Source organism: Macaca thibetana, chromosome 6, assembly GCF_024542745.1.
Source record: "Macaca thibetana thibetana isolate TM-01 chromosome 6, ASM2454274v1, whole genome shotgun sequence".
In the NCBI taxonomy this organism is placed as follows: domain Eukaryota; kingdom Metazoa; phylum Chordata; class Mammalia; order Primates; family Cercopithecidae; genus Macaca; species Macaca thibetana.
In genome coordinates, this window is record NC_065583.1 from 112,088,151 (window position 1) to 112,095,995 (window position 7,845).

Below are 7,845 nucleotides of genomic sequence, written 5' to 3' on the forward strand. Positions count from 1 at the left end.
AAATGTAGGCTGAATGCCTGACTGCCACAAGTTAATGGAATCGATTCAGCCATTTAAGCAATTCAGCAACTTTTGGTTGAGGAGATAGGTATGAATTTTGAGCCATTATATTCAAATAATTTTATGACTGTAAGTTTTTTCTATGTATTATGGAAACTACCTCACTAAGCTCTAGTTCCACTGAGCTGAGAGAATATTCTGTTTCATTCAGCAGACTCGGAGTTACCAGTCACACTAGTACGAATTTAAGATCAGGAAATCTCCACTACTATGCACTTTTTGTTTGGTGAGTGGACAAACTATATATTTTTTTGTCTGCCACAGCTTTTCCCCTTCACACATCACAATGCTTTTACGCTTATAAACTTATAATACGTAGCAGCAGCAATAGCTCCTAGTGGGTTGAGTCCCAGATCTTCAATGAGCTACCTTCTAGAGATTGCTTTTCCCCGTTACCACTCAAAGAGCCTTGATAACTCTCTGAGCCAGAGACAAATATGAAAAACGTTCTCTGGATTTCCTCAAGGACTCTCCACGCAGAACAGAGCTGGGTTCCAATTGCAATGGTTTTTCCCACAGCCTCCCAATTCTTTCAGTCCTTGTCCTTTTAAACTAAGAGATATTTAGAAGAATCTCCTACAATGTTCTCTTTTTATTTTTCATAATTTATGTGATGTTATTATTCCCTAAGTTGTGTGGTGGTACATGGGATCTTTGTTTTGATTGAAAAGCCATTTTTTTTTCTGATAGAAATGTCAGACATTTTATAGTATTAGATTGACACTGTTACTAAGATTCACTGCTGGTATAATTTTATTACATTTTTTTGCCTCATTGTAGTCTTTTTATCTGGTTTTGATAGTTACTAGGGAAATGTTAAAATTGCATTCACTTCTATCTTCTGCTAAATCCTTGTATTTCCAATATTAGAAGTTCTAACTTGTTTCCTTTTTTCTTTTTCTTTTAACAAATTTTGTATGGACGTAAACCTTATAGGGTATAACATCTTGAGACAATTCACTGCTTTCTTTTTATGTTTAATAAATATAGCTTTTTATAAGTTAGATTTAATAAACACAGAGCTTAACGATGGTTATGGCAACATGATTCCCAATTGCTCATTTTTTCTTTTCCTCTTTTTATTTTTGAATGAAGCAATTATACTCCCAGGTTTTTTTTTACATATGCAGAAATCTTCTGCTGGGAGTAATATTGCAACTTACTTTGCCAATAAAATTTCTGTTGCAGCAATATGGCAGGAAGTAAAGTATTTTTTCCATAGGAATTCAGCTTTAGTTGATTCCTCTAAGGTTTCCATTGCATACATTGAATACATTACAATCTAAATATAAATAAGAAATCTGTTGAAAGGCAATGGCAAAAGATACTGCTGAGAGATAGTTTAGCACTGCCTTCATAGGATTATCTTGCCCTAAAATTTCCTTTCTGTGGTGGAGTGGTACAGGACCGGGGGAAATACAAATATAAAGGCAAATCATTAAAAGAAGGATTCTTGTTTTCATTCCTTTTACTTTTATTTTTTTTAAGACCAAATATGAAACACGGGTTCTAAATGCTGGCTTTCTAAGAGAAGGGTGACAGTGTTCACTAAGAACTTAACCACAGCATCACAGCCTCCAGCGCGGATCATGGAGTCTTCATAAAACTTTGGCCACTAACCCCGAAGCTCCTGTCATGCAAAAAAAGACAGGAAAGTGGGAAAGAAGAGAGAAATAGTGTGAGGTACTCCTAGGATATGCTTCCATATTGTCCAAGTAAACATTTTGGGAAAGACATTTTGACTACTACACAAATCACTAGAAACTCATCAGACAAAATCTAGAACAGGGTTGGCAATTTAAAACCAACTGTGTCACCAATATTGCTACCTTAGACATGGTGCCAACATCACTCATCAGCCTGAGCCCATTCCTTCTACTTCCTCTCAATAGAACATTCCAGAAGCTTCCCCCCATCAATTAGGGTCAGCAGGTGAGATGTCACTACTCTGCCACTCTAGACCCTAAAGAGTTACTCAATTATCTATAGTAATCTATATTTTAAGGAATTTAGGAGGACTTTCAGAGCTCTGGTATGCTTCCCAATTACTTACCAAGAAATGCCCTGCCACCTACTTTGAAGACACTGGACAACTGAAAACATGTTCACAAAACTTTGGGAAGCAATTTCTATGAAATATTATTGGCTTATGGAATTTAGTTTATCACTGCCATAATTTGATTATAATTGATGCATTATAGAGACATGATATTAAGACCTTCTTACATGGGGAAGGCCTGGAAAAAGTGGAAAAAGAGTTTGAACCCTTTAAAGAAGGCTGCTGGAAACTCTCCACAGAAGTTTCGAGACCCAGAATGAGTGCCTCATTGCAGTGAGGATGCTCAGAATTACCTCATTTCAGGACTTACTAGGCACTCCAAGAAAAGGTTCACTGCTAGATCCTTGGAGAAAGAATGTATTTTTAACTTTCATTTTTCCATTTATATACAAAACAGATATTCAACGTCCAAAACTGTAAAGGAGAGAGAGACAAAAGTTATAAAGAAGAAAGTAAAAATCATTTGTCACTATCTTTGAAAAACTGTATTAATAGTATTTAGACAGATATTTTAAATACAAATTCATAATTGCAAGATATAACTGTGTTATTCCTGCCAGAAAGGCCATTCTTATAAGAGTTCCCTGCCTTCAAGCACAATTTTGTCTGTTAACTAAAGTTTTTTTTAAGGTTAAGAAGTTCCTTTCTCACCAAACTGAATCCCTCAAGCTCAAACACCATAAAAGAACAAACTGGGACATGGCTTTTAAAGCTCAGGTTTGTGTTCTTTGAATTTTCCATTAGAAACAAAGATATATTTTCATTTGGAACAGGATCCAGAAACTTAAATCAGAACTAAGAGAATATCCAAATTTGTCATTTCCATTTACTTTAGCAGTTTCAGGGTTTTAAAGATTTGGTGTATTTTAACAAATCCATTTGATTCTCTTCTACTCATTCCCTCATCCATCCCTTTTTAAAGGATGAACTCTGTTTCAATATTTCTCTAAAGCAAAATTGTATCATTACCTGCAGTCAAGTGACAGTAGCCTGATGTTTAAATCACAGTTGTTATAACAGTGGACATTGAAACACAGGAGAATGAATAAAGTGCTCATTGGACTATAATTTCCAGTGTTTTTGGCATTCTTGGTCCACCTGCAGAAAGGATGAGACTTTAGAAAGTGTGTTTGTTTACATTCCGCAACTGTCCTAACTCTCCAGCGGAGGAACACTTGGATAAGGAAGGTCTCTGTTCCCTTTGGAATGTTGGACAGTTCTGTGTCCTTCCCTGCACGTGCTGAGAAACAAGAACTGCCCACACAGTTTTTTGGATCCCTGTGTTTTGTGAGAAGGGGCAATGTTCTCCTTACCTGTCTAGGGTCAGAAACCATTCAATGACAGTGAAAGGGAACCTACAGGAGATTTACTTTTAGGAAACCAAATCTGCCAGTGAGATAGTTAAGCTTGTCCTGATGGAGTGAAAGAGCAGATACAGCCAGGAGGTATGTCCAATGTGAACAGGTGGAAGATTCCCACAAGATGTTAGTTCTCCTCTTGCTAAAAACCAATGACAACAGAGTGAGGAGGGGACCATTCTGGTGATGTTTCCATGACAGCACATGAAACCCTGAAACACCAAATCCAGTGAGAAGAGCTGCCAAACCCTTGAACACACCACAAGAACAGGGACTTCTACAGCTTTTAGCAGAGTATCCCCCTTCACCCCCCAGAAGAAAAGTATTAAATTGACCCATTTAGTTAAATGAACTATTCACCTTCTGCTCTTGTGGTCTATAATTGTCATCCCATTGCTTGGGAATCAAGGATGAATCCATGTAGGGACCCAGCTAAAAGCAAGGAGAAGGAAAATTAAATTGTATCTAGCTTATCTTTTTTGAGTAAGCAATGAAACAACTGCATACTTTATGTCTTGGATCAACAAGGGAGCCATGCCAAATGTCAGATTAAATATTCCGCAGCTGAAGTGTTTGCATAGCTTTTCAGTGGCTACCATTTAAAGAAAGAAAAACAATGATGGGACTTAAAAAAAAAAATACTCCCTTAGCTTCACATGCTCACAGTGTACTGCCAGCAATTGCTCTCAACTTGGAAGGCCAGGCCATGCGTATCTTGTCCGTGGAGTGTCGGTGCCAGCTGGCAAGCAGAGCCCTGTGCTTCCATTCCCTCCAGGAGCTTGAAGCCCCACTGTGCATCTTGAAGGCCACAGCCGCACTGCTGTATTGTTTAACCCATAACTGCTTTGGCTAAGGAGCAAGTCATTTAAAGAAGGAATTTCCTGGTTCTTGAAGTGTCTATCATGTTTCACCAATAAGTTTGCATTCGCTGCATGTGTTTTCAGTTTGGGTTGGCTCTGTGGGGCTGCCGAGGAAACTGGAGACAGATCTTTTTGAAACAAAATAATAAGTCTGAACAAATCAACTTTATTGTCATTGGCTCTGGTGTGATTTGGATTAATTTCAGCTTTATACTTATAAAGGATTGCTTAAGAGGTGATGCTCTCCAATTCCAGGTTATGTAAAGGAAAGGAGAGAACTGACATATCTTAAGTAACTGCTAAGTGTCAGGAGCTTGCCTGCATTATCTCAGTTACTTTTCCTAACAATCCAATAAAGTCGTTGTTCCTCCATTCATCTTACTGACAAGAAAACGGAGGTGCTGAGAGGGTCATTCACTTGCCTGATGTAGCATAGTTAGGAATACAGCTGTGAAGTCCAATTGGTTTGTTTCATCTCAGATCTGCTGATCACTTTCTGTGACCTTGGGCAAGTCACTTCACCTCTCTGCTCTAACTTTCTCATCTTCAAAATGCAAATGATAATGAGAATCCTTCACAGAGGGTTAAAGAAAGCAATGTGTGTAAGGTGATCAGTGCAGGTAACTGGTAAATAAATTCAGCCATTGTCATACGACAGTGCAGAGATTGAAACTCAGTGCAGCTACCTTCCAAGCTGGTGCTGATTTCCCTCACCAGTCTAGAGATCAGTGCCACCCTTCTCCATGGGGAAGGTTTAAGTCGACACTGATACTCAAGAGACTAAAAGTGCAGGGTGATTTAACATCCTCGCTTTAAAAATATTTTCCCTGTTGGGGCAAACAAAACCTGTAGTTCTGGCTCAGGCTTGGGCTTTTGGAAAAACAAAAAACAAAAAAGCTGTCTGAAAAGGAACTAGGAGAAGAGAGAAATGATGTGAGATGTGGAAGCTGCAGGGCTGTCATCTCACCGTCCTGGCCAGTTGCTTGGATTCGGGATGAAAAAATGAAAAGTTGCCTGGTAATATGTTTTCTTATGACAGCTGATGTTTAGTCTGTTTACTGCAGCAAAAGTGGAGCTTAACCAATGATTTTTAACAGGCATCACCATCATAATGCCTAGCATGCTGGTGCTCAAACCCCACCTGAGTGCTTCCCACATGCCAGGCTTTGGGCTGGCCTTGGGATACAGAGATGAGTAAGACATGGTCCCAGTTCTTGCAGAGCTCCCAGATGAGTGACCAAATGAGCCTTATAGCACAGAGATCTTGCTCACCATAGAGAGAAACTATTTACATTCTAGACCCTGTAGAATCATCCAGAAGGAAGCCTTGTGTACATCATTATCTATCATATAACCAGGAATTTCTGAAGCTTTTTGAAGAGGCTTAGGTAACTTTTAAAATAATCTTCAGTGAGAAAACAAATTCCACAAGTAGGAGGGAGGCCGCCCATAATGCAACCAACTTGGTTAATCATTTGGAAGTTCTTCCAGTCTTGCGAGGACTGCTTGGGCACTAGTTGTACCAATAGCTAACCCCAAGGAATTGGACTCAGAAGAGCAATACAAATTGCAGCCTTGCCAGTTACGAGCTGAGTGATCTTAGCCAAAATAATTCAATCTGTCTGAGTTGTATTTTTTAATCAATCGACTGAAGATGAATAATATTCAGGCTACAAGTTTATCAAAGAATTAATAGGTGAATATCTATGAAAGCCCTTTTTATTCAGTAAAGATGTATATATATTTGTTCTTACTTCTCTTCACACTTTCACTTTCATTTATTTTGTATACAATTTGCATAGTGTGACTTTTAGATTTGGGGCTTCTTGCTTTCTAGTTTGATGTTTATGAATATTTCAGTAAAGACAGGATGGAAAAGGATAGCAACAGTGAGCAATTTTTTAGTACCATATCCATGAGGAGCCATAGGTAAAAAGAGGTGACAGAAACTATGATTCTAAAGCCTAAGCAATATTCCCAAGGTGAGAAATCTAGTAAGAAGTTGAATTGGGGTATCAGCTACTGTCTGCTTGACTTCAAAGCACAGGTTGTTAACTACAATCTACCTTGTGTCTGAAAATGATGATAATATTAGTAATCTGAAATGGAAAGGATAACTAATAGCGATGTTCATTCATTTTGTTTATAGGAAAATGAAAAGTGATGTTTATGGCTTTTCTTTGAGAGGAGAATAAGAATTAAAAAACTGTACTTATTGATAGGAATTTATGAAATATGATCTAAGTAAAAGACAAGTAAAAAGTATGAAATAATATAAAAATTTGTGGTATCTTTTTACAAGCCCCTTCTCTAGGGTCTTGTGTCATTATCACCCTTAGCTGAAAATAATCTCAACTCTGAATTCCCAGAACCCCTTTGAAGAATCTTTTGTGTGATTAAGGCTGCTGGCTGAGCGCAGTGGCTCACGCCTGTAACCCCAGCACTTTGGCAGGCCGAGGCCGGTGGATCACTTGAGCTCAGGAGTTTGAGACCAGCCTGGTGAACATGGCAAAACCTCGTCTCTACTAAAAATACAAAAATTAGCCAGGCATCGTGTTTCATGCCTGTAATTCCAGCTACTTGGGAGGCCGAGGCACAAGAATCACTTGAACCTGGGAGGCGGAGGTTGCAGTGAGCCAAGATTGTGACACTGCCCTCCAACCTTGGTGATGGAGTGAGACGCTGTCTCACAAAATAAATAAATACAAATAAATAAACAACCCAGCTGCCTCACCATATTTGCACTTGCTGCTCCCTCTGCCTGGAACATTTTTTTCCCAAAAACCTCTTGGATCATTGGCTCCCTTCATGGATGCATATGCTCAAATGTCCCTTATCAGACAGACCTGGCTAGAGCTTTCCTTATCACTTTGTACAAAATGGCCATGTGCCCCTTATTACTCTTATCTATTGTCTTACTTTTTTTTTCTTCAAAGCACTTCCCAATACCAGACATATTTAACATTTTGTATATTGACTGCTTCCCAAACTCAGATACAAATTCTCTAAGAACACAGAATTTCTTTTGTTTACTGCAGTCTCCTGAAAATCTAGAATAACACCTGGCACATAGTTAGATGCTCAAAACATATTTGTTAAATAAATGAATGAATGAAGAATTAATGAATGTGGCCCTTCATACTTTGTATACTTGTTGATTATATAAGAGTCTTACATCACTTGGGAAACTGAACTTTCTGAGGGCAAGGTCTGTGTCTGATTCACTTTCAAATCTCTCTAGGTCCTAATATAGTACTTAAAATTGATTGAAAATTTACATACATTTAATATACAAGTGTCTCATTTGTGGCCTAACAACTCTATACAATAGATTGGTATTCTTATTTCTATCTGTCTTAGATTAGGCTGCTACAACAGAATAGCATAGACTGGGTGGTTTAACCAACAGACACTGATTTCTCACATTTGTGGAGGATGGGAAGTTCAGGAACAACGTGGCAGCCAATTCAGTTCCTGGTGAAGACCCTCTTCCTGACTTGCAGATGAC

The 7,845-nt window shown here is 38.4% G+C and overlaps 1 long non-coding RNA gene across 1 annotated transcript; it reads right to left on the reverse strand.

Moving 5' to 3' along the window:
* Positions 1-1,414: 1,414 nt before the first annotated feature.
* Positions 1,415-3,211, reverse strand: LOC126957458 (uncharacterized). The gene is made up of 3 exons (XR_007726777.1): positions 3,089-3,211; positions 2,430-2,533; positions 1,415-1,690 (listed from the first exon to the last, which is right to left on the reverse strand). It is a non-coding gene; the product is annotated as an uncharacterized LOC126957458 (long non-coding RNA).
* Between the last annotated feature and the right edge of the window lie 4,634 nt (positions 3,212-7,845).